The 18,093-nt window shown below is 28.3% G+C and overlaps 1 non-coding gene across 1 annotated transcript; it reads left to right on the forward strand.

The window, feature by feature from the left end:
• The first annotated feature begins 184 nt into the window (after positions 1–184).
• On the forward strand, positions 185–256 carry TRNAH-GUG (transfer RNA histidin (anticodon GUG)). Its single transcript has one exon. It is a non-coding gene; the product is annotated as a tRNA-His (tRNA).
• The last annotated feature ends 17,837 nt before the right edge of the window (positions 257–18,093 follow it).

The following is an 18,093-nucleotide window of genomic DNA, read 5'->3' on the forward strand; positions in this document are numbered from 1 at the left end:
TTTTATTTATTTCTTCTTCTCATCACTTATCATGTAAAACTTATAAATCTATCCCTTTTATTTATAAATCTATCATTTTTAAGTATACATTAGATGTTGAAGCAACCTTTTAATTTTCACGAATATTTTTCCTTTTAATGAAATAATTATATGTATCTGCGTGAAAGTTTTCCAGGCATCTACAGTGGCTGTAGTTTAGTGGTGAGAATTCCACGTTGTGGCCGTGGAGACCTGGGCTCGAATCCCAGCAGCCACAAGATGTTCTTTTTAACCGTTGATGTTTTTTTAAAAAAGCTTTCCAAAACTAATTTTAGAAAAAAGATAAATGGTTTTTTTAATAAACTAATTGGTAGCTCTATGAAAATTTCATATGTAAAACTAATTTTAGTCCATTTTAAAATTTTGAACTAATTTAATTTTTTATCTTTTGAAATATGTAGATTTAGTCATTTTAATTAAATTTTGTTAGGTTTATTCAATGTTTCGTACGCATTTCAATATTGTATTTGAGTTGTTTATATTGTTTGAAACATTTTTGCTTTAATGTTGAGTCAAATACTATTATGAAATACGCTTGAAATATCAAATAAACTTAATAAAATTTGATTAAAATGACTAAATTCACATATTTCAAAAGATGAAAGACTAAACTGGTCCAAAATTTCAAAATGGACTAATTTCAAGGGAGCAAAATCATATTTAACTCAAATTAAAATTTTGATTTAAAAAATTAAATAAGAAACTTCTACAAATCCATATGGACATTCAGTTAATGTAATTTTTAAATATATTTTAATTTATTTAATAGTAAGATAAGACGAAGACACCCTAGGCCCCCCCACGTTGTTGTTTTTTTCACAGATATTGTGCTGTTTCACATAGCACACGTTCCTAGATATAAGAGTTGTTTAGATGAATTTTTTATTAATAAAAATAATATTTTAATTTGAATTCCACTAAATTATTTTATATTAGAAAATTATATATACTACTCTCTTTAATTTCAAAAGATTGTAAAGGTCATATAGTTAATATTACATCCAAGATAAGGATGAGGATGATGAGCCTCCTTTTCAATTTATTGCCAAAGCTGGCATAACCATAATATGAAAAGTAGCCCAGAAAGGATCACAAAGTGGAAAAAAATGTGAAGTGTTTCAAATATAAAGAATGATGTTTTAAGTGTAAACGTGAGGGAGAAAGAGTAATACATATATTGAATTGCAGAATGTTTAAATTTTCGTTGTTATGTTAGTTTTAGTACGTGTTGCAGATATATTATAATTGGTTTTGCAATTTTTGCTCTTATTTAATTGATGTTATGAATTTTGGATTTTAATTTAATTAAAGAATTAGATTTTGTAGTTAAATATTATAATTTTAAAGTGAAGTATTTTTAAATATGTTAGATATAAATATATCAAATTGAGTTATAAATTTTAAAGGATAAAATATTAATTTAAATTGATGATATTTGGTTTAGATCTTCTCTGTCAAATAGTGTATAATATTTGGAAAATTATAATAATCTAAAATATATAATAAAGGTGGTTTATTAATTATTTAATTTGAAAGAGTTATTTTATTATGATAAAAGATAAAATGATTTATTAATTATTTTAAGAGATTTATTTTATTTAAAAGGTTATGATAAGAGATATATTTGTTTATTAATTTAGAAGAGTTGTTTTATTTAAAAGATTTTCTAAGAGATAAAAGAGTTTATTAATTATTTAATTTACAAGATTTATTTTTTTAAGAAATAAAATTTGATAAATAATTATTAAGAATATATTAAGCAGATTCTTTATAGCGGATAAGGATGTATAAAATGAATTAGATTCCATGAATATATAAGAATGTATTTTCAAGTTGTTTTCTTTGTTATTATTCATTGAATTTTATAGAATACAAAACAAAGTTTTAGGTTGAGAGTTTCACTATGAATAAGAAGTTGGATATTAGTGGCGAGACATTTTAAATCAAAGCAAAAATAATAGTCTAATATTGTTTTTAAAGTTAAAATAGAAGTGTGAGTGATTTTTGAAGAAAAACAAAAAGGAATGTGTAAAAGAAGCATAAAGTTTAAAGGGAGGTTGAAGGATTTAGTTGAAACATGTAGTATTTAGATACGGGTAGCTAGTATCGGTCTTGTTATATGCGAGAATCTATAAAATTCTCAAGGGTAACAATGTTTTAAAATAATGAGATCTTATTACTATTTTAATAAATAAATGTTTGAATATAAATAGAAATTTTATAAAAGGATCTTATTACTTAAATACACTTTATTTCTGTAAAAACACTTTCTAGAAGTTTTCTTTCCCTTCTATCTACAATTTCTCACTATATTCTCCTTAGTTTGACGATTAGAGACTGTGAGAGTGATCCCTAAGAAGATATCTCTAAATTCATCTGATAAATTTCCTCCATTGAGTAAGTTGATATTTTGCTTTATTCTTTGTCAATTCTTCTTTCCTTTACATGTGACCAATGATGGATCGTTTGTATAGGTTACCTTGTGAATTTCCTCTTGTCACAACTGAAATCGCAACGGGACGGCGAACTAAAAATCAAAATTTGTAAAAAAAAAAACAAAGTTTGGAGTCGCCACCATAGTTATTATAGGAAACTATGGAAAACCATAAAAAAATAGCAAGGTCTGCGAAAAACCAGATTTTGGGTCCGAAAGTCGGTTACGCATGGGGAAGGTATTAGCACCCACAACGCCCGTCCTAAGACGGTACCTTTAATTAAATGTACAAAAGTTATGTGGTTTTTCAAAATATTTAATTTTCCCCAAAATTAGTAATAAAAGAATGTACAAAAAAAAACTAAAATATTTTTTTGAATTTTTGGGCCCGACGAGGATTAATCCTCGCTCCTACGTATCTCCATGTAAATGGAGAATCAGGGTTACGTAGTTCTTTTCGAAAAATCTATTTGGAAAATTATTTGAAAATGATTTAATTTGTTTTATAATTTTGAAAATCTTTTTATTTAAATTTAGTATTATTTTAAAATTGGTGTCACGCGACGCGAGCGGCCGAACAGACACTTGAAATAAATTCTTTTTTCTAATATTTTATTTTTTATTTTTTAATCATTTATAAATTTTTAATATTTTTTTAAAGCTATTTTAAAGTAGTTGTTGATGTCATTGCGACATGAGCAACCAAATATATATAAAAGAGTAAACAAAGAAAGTTATATTTTATTCTTAGATTGATATATATTTTTTAGAAAAAAAAGGAACGAAAGTCTAAAATAGGTGTCATGCAATGCGAGCGGTCGAACAGACACCAAAAAAATGGGAAATTTTTTTTAATGATTTAAAACGAATAATAAAAAAATTGATAAAAATAAATCAAAAGAAAAAAAAAATGAACTAGCAGTTACGTACCTTACAAAATGTTCAATATCTCCTCACCTTTTCTTTTTTTCTTATTCTTTGCCTCCTTTTCTAATTTGTTTTTTCTAGAGAGATAAAGATGAGAGGTGTCTATGTGGGTGGTAATGAGAGAAAGAGATAGTGTAGAGAATGTTTTTTTTTCTTTTTTCTACCTCCTTCAATATGTTTTTTTTTTTTAAGAGAGATTAAAAAGAGGTGTGTATGTGGGAGTGGTGATGGGAAAGAATTAGAGTAGTGTAGAGAATTTTTTTTCTGGTCATGACAGAGTGTGTATTTATATTCACAACTTGCTGTTAAAATTGATGCTCCAATATTTCACAACCAAGAGGGGGAGGGGGGTGAATTGGTATTAACAAATCTTTCTCAGTTTTAGCACTTTTGATATTGCTTTGATAAAAACCTTTGCTTTTGAATCAATTGAAATAGTATGGTTTGATGCTTAATGTGTGGAGCATTTATACTATGACAAGATATAGAGAGAAAGAGATAAAACACACAGAGTTTTTATACTGGTTCGATTCTTACGAATCTACATCCAGTTCATCTAGCAAACCACAGCTAGATATATTCACTATATCACAAGAATTTCAAGATTTACAAATACACTTGATAAATCTAAATTCTAAGACAAAGGAACACAAAAGCAAGGCATCCACACACTTGCACAACCACACAACAGCAAGGCAAACACACACTTGCTTAGGACAGAAAAACAGAAACAAACAGTTTCAGAATTGTATCAAAACACAAAAACAAAGACTACAAAATGGATTGAGTACACCTTTCCCAAGATTGAAATTTCTTCATCTTGCCAAGTCAAAAATGAATGTGTCTTGATAGAAATCTTCAAGAGGACCTTCCAAGATAGCTCCAAGAATCTGTTTCGCACTTCTCTTTCTTTCTTCTGGTTTTTCAGATCTCCCCTTAGAAATTGCAGAAATTGTTTTTATATAACAGATGCAATCAGCCACGAACCTAGTCGACTACATTAGTTGGCTAGTCGATTATCGGGAAGTGCAGAAACTGTTTTTATATAACAACTGCTACAGGCACGAACTTAGTCGACTACATTAGTTGGCTAGTCAACTATATTATGACAGAGTCCAAACATCAAGTTCCAGAATATGCGTAGTTAACTGTATTAGCAACCTAGTCAACTAACGTGGCAACAAATTGATATTTTTAGGATATCACATCTATGTCAAATTAACAATGTAAATCTATTATGGGCATCATAAAAAACATAGCACATCACACATGCATACATTTAATAGTAATACTTGCAATGTCAATGCAATATCAGCCTTAATTGTAACGAACAATATAAGGAATGAATTGTTCATGATAGTAACAAATTATGAGTATCAAATCGCAGCAAATTAGAGCACAAAATCAATCATCATCAATAACAAATCAGAGCACAAAATTAATCCCAATTAATAATATTAATTCTTACCATTTGAAGAGATATTGCTTCTAATTATTATCATATAATTAATTTCTCTATCAGGAACAAAGGTAGAAAATATTTGAGTTATTGGGCTCATGAAAATTAATAACAAATTGGGCTCTTCCTCCTTTTTTTTCTTCTTTTTTTTTCTCTCTTTTTTCTTTTTTTTTTTTTTTTTTTTGCTAAAGTTGATGTTTGAAAATCTTTTTGAAGAAAATTTTGTTTCACATTTTTTATATTTTCCATTAACTAAAAAACCCTTTTTTTATTATTTTTTTTATTTTTTTCGAAAATAAATTTATTCACCCAAACGAAATTGGGTGTTGACACCTCTGATTAGTGGTTTTGATGGTGTACCATGATCTTGTCTGAGTTATTTATAGGTTGATTTACACGTTCGGTAGCGACAAGGGGGTTTTAGGTCGTTGTTGGAATTAGGAATTTTTATCAGGTAAGGGAAGTTAATTATTGCTAGATTTGATTAATGTATTTTACATTTTTGTGTTTTAATTAGAATTGATCATCTGGTTGTTGTGAATTGATGATTTTTTTATGTTTATGCTTGACTTGAATTTTGATCGTATTGCTTAAGTTCGTGAGGTAATTGAGAAGGATGAATTGCTAAGTCATGTCCCCAATTGGTATCACCTACTACTATTTAAAACTGTTTTGAATCAGTGCCACATTAGGAATACCAATTAGAGTCATGAAAACATATATAAGATTTCTAAAAAACCAGAACTGTGTTGTTTTCTAGTGCGACGCTCAACGCTGGAATCTAGCGCTGAGTGCTGAAAAATACAAGGAGATCAGCACTGAGCACCATTGCTGAGCACAAATGCGAGACGTTTGGCGTTGAGCGCTGACTGAGCGATGCCTGAGTGTTGGGACCTCTACAGGTTTGGAGGTGATTTAATTTATGGACGCTAAGCGGTGAGAGTTGGCGCTAAGCACTAAAAAATGCGAGGCAAATGGAGTTGAGTGCTGATTGTCCTATTTTACTATTTGCTATTTTTGATCTGTGTGAAAATATCCAGTATAATTAATTTGAATTCTATAGCTTTTATTACCATGATATGGACTAAGTAGTTGGTATGAGTATGAATTTTGTTGATATGGAAAGAATTTTAAGGAGAAATTCTGTGTGAAAGTTTAGTGTATGCATCCACATAAGGATTCATTATTGAATTGTTATCCTTTTTCTAATAATTACTCAAGCTCAAATAGAGCAAAGTAGATTATGTGGTGAAGAGATGAAAGAGATCCTAGTCACTAGACCAGATCAAGTCCTAGGCGTGAAGGCAGTGGCGGAACTTAGAAGGTCCAAGATTTTTTAATCTTTTTAAAAAACATTTTTAATTTTTTTTAAATCTTTTTTAAATTGATTATTTTTTTATAAAATATAATATTTAATATTAATAAATAATAAAATAAAAAATTAAACATAATAAAGAATAATAAAACTTATTGAGATATTTTTTGTTCTCACTCATTTTAAGTTTCTCATTGTATTCATTTATTACTCTTACATATCTTCTTTTGTTTTTTGTTTTAGAAAAGAATTAGAAAGTTGGATATAAATTCATTCTCTGATAAAAAAAAAAGGTAACTCTCTTCCTTCTCTTGATAAGAAAATATTAGTTTGATATTTAGTTTTTTTTTTCATCTTATAAGTTTTTTGTTTATTTATTTTTTTATGACTATAAAAATAAAAGTTATGTACTATAAGTTTTTTCATAACCATTTCTTAAATGTGACTTGATTATCATTTTTTTTAATAATTACATCTCTCAATTTTTTATTAGATTTTGATAAATTATTTTTTAGTCTTAATTTTTTTTTAAATAGCTATAATGATGAAAAATAAAATAATAGATTCAATTTTTGTAAAGTGATAAAAGGGAAGATACCCTTGAAGTTAAAAACAATACAAATTTACTTTTTCACCTATTTTCAAGGATGATACTAGGAATTCAATTGTTGAATTAGAGAACCATTTATTAAAATTCAAAGAATTATAAGTGGAAAGTTTCATATTAATTCTTTTGAATTATAGGAGGAATGTTTCATACTAATTCTTTAGAACTTATTATAAGCAAATGTGCTCAAATATGAGAATATCCAGAGAAAGAGATGAAATTAGAAAACTAATTTAAAATGAGTTTCATATCAAATACAATTTTAAAACTATAATTTTTGTAAGGAAAAACATACAAAAATTTTAATATTAAATTATATATACTTTTTGTTATATTAGTAATAATAATTAAATATATAAAATTTGAGTATATTATTTTGGTCCCTTTAAATTTTTTGAACAAGATCTGCCATTATGTGAAGGAGATTTACCTTGTTAATGATTGGGTGATAACCCCTTGAGGCCAAACTCTGCAGAGTTTGGAAACCACTCGCAGGTGCAGACCACCAGGGGATCTGATGTCAGATGCATGTATCCGAATAATCGAGTCAATGTTTAGTGTGTGTGTGTGTGTGTGTGTATATATATATATATATATATATATATAAGTGGTTAAATATGTTGCGTTTTGGTATGATGTGTATGATTTTGATTTGCATGATAATATGATCCATTGTTTACATTAGCTTACCCTTTGTTGTTGTTGTTGTGTCTTATTGCCTCTGTTGCAATGATCACTTAACTGTATGAGCAGAGAGAGGTGCAAGTGAGGATACTCCTATTCTTGGGAGCGAGATACTTCCCAGTAAAGCGTGGTAGTAGATAGAGTAGTTTTGTCAGTATAGGAATAGTAACCTTTTTAGCTCAACAGAAACGTTTGTATATATTTTAATATTTGCTATAATTATTTTGGGGATAACTATAACGATATTTTAATATTGTAGTTACTATTTGTTTTGTCATATAACTTTATAATATTGTGTTTAGTAGTTTATAACTATTAAATGAGATGTTACATTATATGTTGATTAGTGTTTAAATTTGGATTATATGATGGAAAAATAATACTTTGTGATTATAAAATGAAATTGGGTGCTTGATTAGTGAATTTGTTAAGGTTATGAGATGTATTTTCTATAAAAACATGTTTTTGAGGGGAATTGGCAAGGTTTTGGTTTCTGGTAATGATAGTGAGAATGTTATAATCTTTTTTTTGATATTTAAAAAAGAGTTGTTGTCTGATCATGTTAAGATTTTGATTACTAATTTGGGATATGGGGTTTAATTTAGTGTTGCTTGAAATCTGAGGAAGATGATAAAATTTATCCTTATATTAGCAATTTTTATTTTTTTATTGTTTATTAATAAAAAAGATACTCTCTCATAATATTTAGGTTTTAAGTTAAATTACTCTTTTGATCTTTGTATTTGTCAAGTAGTGTCAAATTGGTCTTTAAGATTTTCTTTGTCTCGATTTGGTCCTTGTTTTTTTTTTGGCTTAAATAGTCATTTGGTTCTAGTTTTGGTCGACTTTTTTCACTTTGGTCCTACTTTTGAAAATGTTTTCAATTTGGTCCTACCTTTCGTAATTTTTTTTCAATCAACTCCTTTTCGTTAACTCCGTCTAAATCGCTAACGGAACAGTGGCCATTGTAGTGATTTTGTGTGACGTGGATACTATTCAGTGACGTGTCCGTTTGCACTGTGCTGACCATTTAATTGTAATTGCAGATTCATTTTAGGGTTTAAGTTGAATTAAATTGAGTTTAGGGTTGTTTATGTCAAATTGGGGATTTGGGGGTCGAATTAGGGATTTTTTCGTCGCTCTGTGAAATTCTGGAATATTTTGTTATGTATTATGAATGTGATAATTGGAAAATCAGGATGTACTTTAAGAATTTCTGGATTTTGATCATTGATATTTTGATGGAAGGCTTAAAAGCCTTAATTAGTAATGCATCAAGTTGCATCCCAACACATCTTCACCACATCTCTGCAACACAAAAAAACCATGAAGATGAAAGTGAAACACTGAAAGTGAAAGAAACACCCAAAGTCGAACACTGGGAAACAAACCTTAAAGTTCGCACAGCCCCAAAATTTTTTACCCAAGTTCTTTGTAGTTCTAGCTATGCACACCACTGCAATGTCTCCGCAATCGCAAATTGGGGGTGAGCCTGAAACCCTAGAACCACCATGGCAGGAATTGCAAGTTCGGTGAACCCAGCTATTGCAAGAAGATGAAGATGCCCCACGAGACATTCTTTTTCAGCTGAACTTTAATGGAAGACAACCACAATGAACACAAACCCTAAATTTCAATTTAAAATCTGGACTATGACAATGCAAACAGACATGTCACTGAACAGTATCCACGTCACACAAAATCACCACACTAACCACTGTTCCGGTAACGATTTAGACAGAGTTAACAAAAAGGAGTTGATTGAAAAAAATTACGAAAGGTAGGACCAAATTGAAAACATTTTCAAAAGTAGGACCAAAGTGAAAAAAGTCGACCAAAACTAGAATCAAATGACTATTTAAACCTTTTTTTTAAATGATTCAATTTAGTCTTTTCCGTTAATTTTGACCAAACGTTGTTAAAGTCAATGTCACGTGTCAATTTGTGGTTTTTTGGATTTTTATATTTTTTTAAAATTTTATTTAATTTTATTTTTTAAATATTTGCTTACACATGTCACTTCACAGTTGTGCCACGTATCAAAATGATTTGGTCCTTATATTTGATTTTAGCTTCAATCTAGTCCCAACTTTTATAAAAATGAAACAATATTGTCTCTCCTTAAATTGAGACTCAACTTACTTTTTGTATAAACTTAAGATGATATTCTTATTAAAATTGACATTTTTTATTAAATATTTGTAGAAATATTTTTAAACAATTTTTTTTAGTTTTATTATTAAACAAAGTTAAACCCCAAACCTAATTTCAATAATTAACCATTTTGTCATTATATATAAAGACATCAAGTGTACCATATTATACAAACTTAGTGAAGATTAAAAATCAAATAACTTGTCACACATAAGTTTAGGAACTAAATTTAAAGTTCAAAACAAAACCAAATTTTAAAGTTTTGTATAGAATTTAAAGTTAATATAAAAATATTTCTAGAAATATTTAATAAAAATGTTAATTTTAGTAAGAATATCACCATAATATTTATACAAAAAGTAAATTGAGTCTATTTTAAAGAGGGACAATATTGTTTCATTTTTACAAAAAAATGAGACTAAATTTAAACTAAAAACAAATATAGGGACCAAATTGAATCATTTTGACACGTGATACAATTATGAAGTGACGTGTAAAAAACATTTGTAAAAAATTTCAAATAAAAATTTAAAAAAATATTAGAAAAAAATCCAAATAACCACAAATTGACAAATGACGTTGATTTTAACGTTATTTGATCAAAATTGACGGTAATGACCAAATTAAATCATTTGTAAAGAAACATGGACCAAATTGAAAAAAAAAAAAACTGAAGAACAAATTAATACTACTTGACGAATACAAAGGAAAAAAAGTAATTTAACCTAATATTTAAAAGGATCAGAAAAGAAAAATATTGCATTGAAGTTATAAGATTTCTAACAAAAATAATTAATAATATCTTCTAAAATACGTAAAACAAATAATAGGAATTGGTTTTAGAAATTGTTTTTTCTGTACATAATTTTTCACCATTTTCATATATATAGTTTTATCAAGTAACTTTTATTTTCATTAGCTTCTTCGTCTCTATAATTTGCAAGAAATTATTTTTATTTTAATAAGAATTATAATAAATTATTTTTAATTATATTTATTATTCACACTAGTGTCATATAATAAATATACATTTGATCCTTATTTTTGTGGTTTTTATTTAATTCAGTCCCCATTTTCGTTTTGTGTTCAATTAGGTTCTCATTTTTGTCAAATTTTGGTCAATTTGGTCATTTTGACTAACGGTGTTTAAATGATTAATATTTTTGAACCGTACATGTCACGTGTCAAGTCTTGGTTTTTTTTTTAACTTTTTTTAAATTTTAATTTTTTTTAATTTTTTTAATTTCTAAAAAATTGTTCACGTGTCAAATCATAATTGTGCCACATGTCAATTTATGATTGTATTATTTCTTTTTATTCAGTATAGTCCCGATATTCGTTATTTTTGTTCAATTCAGTCCCTCTATTCATTATTTTGTTTTAATTTAGTCCAATTTTTTTTGTTAAAATGGAACAATTTAATTTTTAAAATTGACATTATTATAAGTTATTTTTGAAATTCAATTATAAATTATTATATTTAATTATAAATTGAATATAACTCTTAGATTCAATTGTTAAATACAATATAATTATTTAAAATATTATTAAAATATTAAAAATATATATTAGCATTTGTAAAATTGAAATTGAAATTTAAATCTAAAATATTTAATATTTTTATTTCATTTTAGATATTAATATCTAAAATATTTTATATTTAAATGTTAATTTTACATATATTAGTTTACTTTTCTAAAATATTTTGAATATTTAAAATATTTTTAAATATCAATTTTAAAAGTATTTTAGAATATAAATACTAGAAAAAACCATTTAATAATTATATTTCTATAATATTTTAAATAATTATATTCTATTAAGCAATTAAATATAAAAATTGTATTCAGTTTATAATTAAATTTAATAATTTATAATTGAATCTAAAAATTAATTAATAAAAATTTCAATTTTAGAAAAAAATATTAATATAATTTGTATAAAAGATATTAAATTTGATGTCAATTTGAAATGGATAAAATTGATTTATTAAAAAAAAATGGGACTAAATTGAATAAAAATAACGAATATAGAGACTAAATTGAAAAAAAAACAACTACAAACTGACACGTGACACAATTGTGACGTGACACGTTGACAATTATTTTTAAAATTAAAAAAATTAAAAAATTAATTTTTTTAAAATTAAAAAAAAATAGTAAAATGTATTCAAGATATAACTGAATTCCGTATGTAAAATGTTACGTCAACATTTACGTAGTAAATTTGTTTAATCTTTAAATTTTCTTTGCAACATATTTACAAATAGTAAAAATTAATATTTGCTATCCTTGTATAAGATGATACATTTACGAAAATTAAATACAAAGTGAAGTGTTTGCAAAAATAATTATCATAAAAGTATAGTTTTATTAATCAAATAATAAAATGATGAGTTGAAAAAGTAATAACACTTATATATTCAATGGTTCTTATAAAGGTTGAAATGGTCTTCATAAATATGTTATTGATATTTTTTTTCTTCAAAGGCTAAGATGTCTTATTCATTTTAGTTATCATGAATTGATTATAAAATACCGACAAAAATAATTTGTAAGATTATCACATATATAATATTCATATAATTGTGAAAATAATTTGTAACATTATCACATATTTATAATATTCATATAATTGTGAGTGAATTTTTACCTATATAGGCTGATCCATTGTCAATTAGGTCCTAAGATTGGTGGTGTAATATTACCATTATATTAGCTTAAGAATTTATTAATGTGTAAGATATTAGGGTCTTAATTAAGATATTAGCGATATTTTATCTATAATCCAATGTATTTGGGTAATTATGGGGCGAGACGATATTGCTTCTCAAGTTGGATTTCAAGAAGATATTTATATTTCTTCATTAGTTATATAATTGGTTGACATTTCATGACCAGTTTTTAGCAAGAAGATGGTGATCTTAATTTTTTTATAGTGATTTTATTTTTTTCATAGTGGCTCTTTCAAATTCTTAGAATTTTAGCATAACATAAAAAAGAAACTGTTAGAATTACACCATCTTTGGAGATGGACACTGGAAAGTAATGAAAGGTAATCTTGTTGTTGCTCGTGGAAAGAAGCGAGGATCTCTTTACATGATTGCAGATGAGGATATGATATCAGTTGCAGAAGTTGGCAACAGTTCCTCTTTGTGGCATCAGAGACTTGGGCATATGAGTGAGAAAGGAATGAAGCTCATGGTCTCAAAAGGTAAAATACCTAACTTGAAGCATGTTGACGTTGGACCTTGCGAACATTGTATCTTTGGAAAGCAGAAGAAGGTTAGCTTCTCCAAAACAAGTAAGTCGTCTAAAGTTGAAAGACTAGCACTAGTGCATACAGATGTTTGGGGGCCAGCTCCAGTGAAATCTCTTGGAGGTTCACAGTATTACGTAACCTTCATTGATGACTCTACAAGAAAGGTATGGGTTTATTTTCTTAAAAATAAATCTGATGTGTTTTCTGTGTTTAAAAGGTGGAAACAGGAGGTTGAGACTCAAACAGGTTTAAAGATTAAATGTTTGAAGTCTGATAATGGTGGAGAATATGACAGTAATCAATTCAAGGAGTTTTGTTCTGAGAATGGGATCAGAATGATCAAGACGGTTCCAGGAACACCAGAACAAAACGGTGTGGCAGAAAGAATGAATAGAACCTTGAATGAGAGAGCAAGATGTATGAGAATCCAGTCAGGATTACCCAAGGTATTTTGGGCAGATGCAATAAGCACAGCAGCCTATCTCATAAACAGAGGACCATCAGTTCCTTTAGGCTATCAGTTACCTGAAGAAGTATGGTCTGGAAATGAGGTAAACCTTTCACATCTGAAAGTTTTTGGTTGTGCTTCATATATTTTGTTGAACTCTAATAGTAGAGATAAATTGGACCCTAAGGCAAAGCGATGCTATTTCATTGGCTATGGATCTGACATGTATGGCTACAGGTTTTGGGATGACCAAAACAAGAAAATTATCAGAAGTAGAAATGTTACTTTTAATGAAAACATGTTCTATAAGGACAGGACTGCAGAATTTGCAAATGCAAATAAAAAGCCAGAGCAGGTATCATTAGAAGAAGTTTCAGAAAGTGATGTAGCCAACAGAAGGCAGAATACAGAAGTAGAGCCTGAGTCAGAGCCCGAGTCAGAGTTTGGGTCAGAACCTGAACAGATAGTAGAGTCAGTAACTCCTGAATTACCGACTAGAAGGTCTAGCAGAACAATTATAGCACCACAAAGGTACTCTCCTTCATTGCATTACTTGTTGTTGACTGATGCTGGTGAGCCAGAGCATTTTGCTGAGGCTATGCAGGGAGATGAATCTATTAAGTGGGAGCTAGCAATGGAAGATGAGATAAAGTCTCTTCAGAAGAATAAGACATGGTCTTTAACCAAGCTTCCAGAAGGAAAGAAGGTTTTGCAAAACAGGTGGGTCTATCGGTTAAAAGAAGAACCAGATGGCAGCAAACGATATAAGGCCAGACTCGTAGTGAAAGGGTTCCAACAGAGACAAGGAATTGACTTCACAGAAATTTTCTCTCCTGTTGTCAAGATGACTACCATCAGAGTTATCTTGAGTATAGTAGCTGCAGAAAATCTTCATCTGGAGCAGTTAGATGTGAAAACTGCATTCCTACATGGAGATCTTGAGGAAGAAATCTTTATGGCACAACCAAAAGGTTTTGAAGTACAAGGCAAAGAGAATCTTGTATGCAAGCTTCATAAAAGTTTGTATGGGTTGAAACAAGCACCGCGACAATGGTATAAGAAGTTTAATGAGTTTATGAGAAACTCAGGATTTCACAGATGTGAAGAAGATCATTGTTGTTATGTTAAGAAATATGTTGATAGTTATATCATTCTTGCCTTGTATGTTGATGACATGTTGATTGCTGGTGCTAATATGACAGAAATTGACAGGTTGAAGAAACAATTGTCAGAAAATTTTGAAATGAAGGATCTTGGTCCAGCCAAGCAAATTCTTGGTATGAGAATTTCCAGGGATAGATCTAAAGGTATTCTAAATTTATCTCAGGAAAAATATATTGAAAAATTGCTTAGCAGGTTCAATGTTGGAAATGCTAAAACCAGGAATACACCTTTGGGAACTCACTTAAAGTTCTCAAAAAGGCAATCTTCTCAGACAGAGGAAGAAGAAAATCACATGTCTAAAGTGCCATATGCATCTGCAGTAGGGAGCTTGATGTATGCTATGGTTTGCACCAGACCTGATATAGCACATGCAGTGGGAGTTGTGAGCAGGTTTTTATCCAATCCCGGAAATGAGCATTGGGAAGGCGTGAAGTGGATATTGAGATATTTGAAGGGCACTTCAAAAATGCATTTGTCCTTTAAAAGAAGTAATCTCACTTTACAGGGGTTTTCTGATGCAGATTTGGGAGGTGATTTGGATGGTAGAAAGAGCACAACAGGTTATATTTTTACGTTGGGTGGCACAGCTATCAGTTGGAAGTCCAAACTTCAAGGAAGAGTCTCCCTTTCAACCACTGAAGCTGAATATATAGCTATCTCAGAAACAGCAAAAGAGATGATATGGTTGAAGAATCTTCTAAAAGAATTAGGAAAAGGGCAAGATGAACCTTCATTGTTCAGTGACAGTCAAAGTGCCATTTGTCTTGCTAAAAATCCAATTCTTCACTCCAGATGCAAACACATTGAATTGAAGTATCATTTTATCAGAAACTTGATAAATGATGGAGATTTGATTTTGTTGAAGATTCCAGGTGCAGAGAATCCAGCTGATATGTTAACCAAGACTGTCACAACAACTAAGTTGAGGCTTTGCATTGCCTCAACTGGCCTTCGAGAAAATTGATGATGAAGGCACTACACTAGGTGGTAATGTAAATCAAACCCCAAGTGGGAGAATTGTTAGAATTATGGTGCTTGATTTAGTCCCACATCGCTTAGAATAGTGAGATGTGGTTCTCTATTTTACTATATAAGAGACTCTATGTAAAGCTTTAAGATACACCAGAAATACAAATACTTCCTAGTGTAGTCGTGGACGTAGGCATACACATTGTACGCCGAACCACGTTAAATTCTCTGTGTCTATTCTTCTCTCCTTTATTCTTTCCTTTATTGCCTTGTTCCTAACAGAAACCACTAATATTTTAGTTAAGACGTGTAACTACTCGTTTCATATTTATAATATTATTAGTTTTTTAGGTCCAAAATGATCTATTAAGCATAAGTCTGAGAACGAGATTCATATAATATATTATAATATATTACTTTTTCTAACGCGATGAATATTATTTGTGAGATATATAATATTATTTATGATATAAAAATAATTTATTAATAATAATAATAATATAACCAATTGATAGGCTTCAAAATTATAAAGACATGTTATGTTATTCTAGGAGTCCAATCAATCTCGTAATTGTTTTTACTCACAAATATTTATCCAATTTTTCTTAAAGGTCGAAAAATCTTTGCATGTGAACTTCTGTCCTGATGATTCAGATTTCAGTTACATATACGTAATAATCAGGTAAGCTCACTCAAAAACTGCTGAACTAAATCTAGTATGAACAAAACTCAATTGTACATGGACTATGGGATTAATAGTCAATTTATCGTTATAACACTAATACTTTACTTTTTATATTTTAAAATAAAATAATAATTGTATGGCCATTTCTCAAATTAGAAATTAATATTAACGAAATGTAGACATTTGATATTATTTGTGGATGTCTCAAGTAAAAGAATTAAAGATAAGTGTTGGATTACGGAAAAGTCCAAATAATGAAAGAATAAAATAAAAATAAAGAGTTTGAAATGTATATAAATTATGTTAATTGTTCCTCTCTTATTTTAAAAATTACAATCAATAAACACATTGGTAAGTCTTACTACAAAGATTAAGGGTATGTATGGAAAATTTTGAGAAAATTGATTCTATTTGATGTGGAAAAATCAATTTTAGTTAATGGAGAAGCTAGAAGGAGTTGCTTCTCTTTGATGTGAATTTTTTTAACTATAATTAATTTTAAAAATTGATTTTGGGTGCCTCCAAACAATTTATTAACATGACTTGATTTTAAGAATTAATTTTGGGTATATCTAAACTGAAATCAAAGATGCACTAAAATTATGCTTTTGTTACTATTAAGTGTTATAGTCTATGATACATCGATATTTCAATTTAGGAGGTCACGTATCCGTATCTGATACTTTATTGATACTTATTAATGAAGTATCTCATCTATAAAGCCATAGTACACTACAAGAAAATAAGAAAATGTTTGAATAATAACCAATTTTAATGACAAAAAATAATTAGTTACTATATAGTGATCAATTTAGGTACCAATTTAAAAACTAAAAGTTATTGACAACTAAAATAGTTACAAAAAATTATAATTGGTCTCTAAATTGATAATTATTGAATTAGTTTTTAAATTTGTCACTAACATTAGCTATCAAGGTCTTGTATACCAAAATAATTAGTCTCTAAGTAAGAAATTGGTCTCTAACATAATTTTTATTACTAAAATTGGTCATTTTCTTATAGTGGTACTTTTATGATGACAATAATTTATATTTTTTATGTTGACAACTTTATTACATATAGTTTTAATTTGCATTCACACAATAACAATTATATATTTATTATGTTTTTAAGAATTATTATACATTTTCGAATATTTATATTTCACGTATCCATCACGTATCGTATCTTACTATTTTAAAAAATAAACGTATTAATATATCAGATATGTGTCATATTCGATAAACGTATCGTATCCGTGCATCATAGGTTATAGTTAATTAGTTTAGAACTATTAACAGTTTATTTTGACACTTTGAAAGATAAAAATAAAGAATTTAAATGAAATTTGACAGTAGGAAGTATTTAAGAAAACATAAATCATATACATTTTAAATTAAAAAAACAAAAGATGTTTAACTAGGCCTTATTTAGAAATTAAAAAAGCAAAAGTATAAATAAATATTATATTATATTTTCTTATTTAAATTAGACTGAAACTTCCGCAACTTCTATATAAGATGGAGTTTTGGACTCAGAGAGAAAACTCCAAGAATGTTCATATCTAGAAGCAGCCAAAGCATAATTAAAAATGAGATTTGTTGCATTGTCAATGGAAATAAAGAGAAAAAAGAAATAAATTAAAAAAAAAAAATTGTGTGTTTATTTTTCCATTTAACTCACTGGTCTAATCAAATAGTATCAAGGAACTAGCAGCAATATTTGGAAAAGAGATTCTATCAAATACCTCCCCTATCAGTAACCAAAAAAACAACAATTTTACGTAAAATGGAAAACAAAGTTTATGACAAAAATGAAAACAAAGAAACAAGTAATTATTAAAATCAAACCATTTTGTACAGCACTGTCATTAGAAGGAACAAGTGAATATGGTTGTGGTAAAAGATTTATGACACAAGATTCAGGATCTCTGCACAACGCAAATGT

The sequence above is a fragment of the Vigna unguiculata genome, chromosome 7 (assembly GCF_037176805.1).
Source record: "Vigna unguiculata cultivar grain cowpea cultivar isolate G323 ecotype 2 chromosome 7, ASM3717680v1, whole genome shotgun sequence".
Classification (NCBI taxonomy): Eukaryota; Viridiplantae; Streptophyta; class Magnoliopsida; order Fabales; family Fabaceae; genus Vigna; species Vigna unguiculata.